A 1,148-nucleotide genomic window follows, 5' to 3' on the forward strand; every position below is an offset into this window, starting at 1 on the left:
TTTATCGAGCAACTGCTGGCGCGTTTTTTGAGCTGAAAAATAGGTCATGCAATCATAAAAGAAGATCGAGCACAGCAGCGAGACATTTTCAGAAGGATCTCGCTGTCCGCACCCCACCTGAAGGAACCAACGAATTTGTCGCTTTTCTTCCCTACACTTCGATTGCGTCAGTGTGTAGCTGCCATCTTAACTTTTGGTCGACCGTGAGGCCGAGGATCTCGACTTTACCTTATTGCGACGCCCTATAGTCAGAGCTATGAAGGACTGTAGAGCCTTCCTCAGCCTGCAAAAGTGGAGGCACACGGTTTTCGACGCAGATAAGAAGAATTTTCCATTCTAAATTTAAATTTATAAATGGGAAAAAGTCAATAATGAATAAATTGGAAAATTTGAAATTAAAAGGAAAAATTATAAATAAATTAAGGTTTTTAGTTGAGACAAAAAAGTCAATGGCACGAGCGGGATTCGAACCCACGATCTTCGGCTTGACACGCCGCTACTCTACCACTTGAGCTATCGTGACTTCGATCCACTCGGCCACTAGTGGCTCCCCATCTCAAAGCCCACTCATGACACTGACTTTTTTATCTCAACTAAAAACCTTAATTAATTGTAATATATTAATTGGTCAAGCGGACCATGAAATTAGTGAATTTAATTAAATGAAAGGGTTGAAATTTCAATCGAATATTGAATAGAACAGTTTAAATTTTATGCAAAAAAATTGAATAATAAATTAAAAAGTCGAAGTTAAAATGGAAAAAGCTGAAATGTATTAGAAATAGGTTTAAATATATTTGCAAAAGTTTGAGATAAAAGTGAGAAGCAATATTAATTGTTGCGTACTTTACAGATGTGCAAATTGTGTACGTGTAGGAAACCAAACGTTTCATAATAAAGTACAAGTTAATAGTGACACATTTTGTTAAACTTGCTAGCTAATATTTTACGATTTGGCCACACCTAGTCCTCATATGAAAAACGATACGGCATTAGCGAAAAAACCTGCGGTTTTGCGCGCAGCGCATTTTTAACCCATAACTCACGCATGCACAAATAGGTCCGAGTCTAAACGTTTATCGTGGTAACACTTTGTCGGACTTGTGACCTTTAGCCCCTCTCGGTCAAACCGGTAACCCATTAATAAA

General features: G+C 38.0%; 1 non-coding gene across 1 annotated transcript; it reads right to left on the reverse strand.

Moving 5' to 3' along the window:
- Window positions 1–450: 450 nt before the first annotated feature.
- Window positions 451–523, reverse strand: Trnad-guc. The gene has a single exon. It is a non-coding gene; the product is annotated as a tRNA-Asp (tRNA).
- Window positions 524–1,148: the final 625 nt, after the last annotated feature.

Source organism: Cimex lectularius, unplaced genomic scaffold (assembly GCF_000648675.2).
Source record: "Cimex lectularius strain Harlan isolate CLEC.00 unplaced genomic scaffold, Clec_2.1 scaffold5, whole genome shotgun sequence".
Taxonomy (NCBI): Eukaryota; Metazoa; Arthropoda; class Insecta; order Hemiptera; family Cimicidae; genus Cimex; species Cimex lectularius.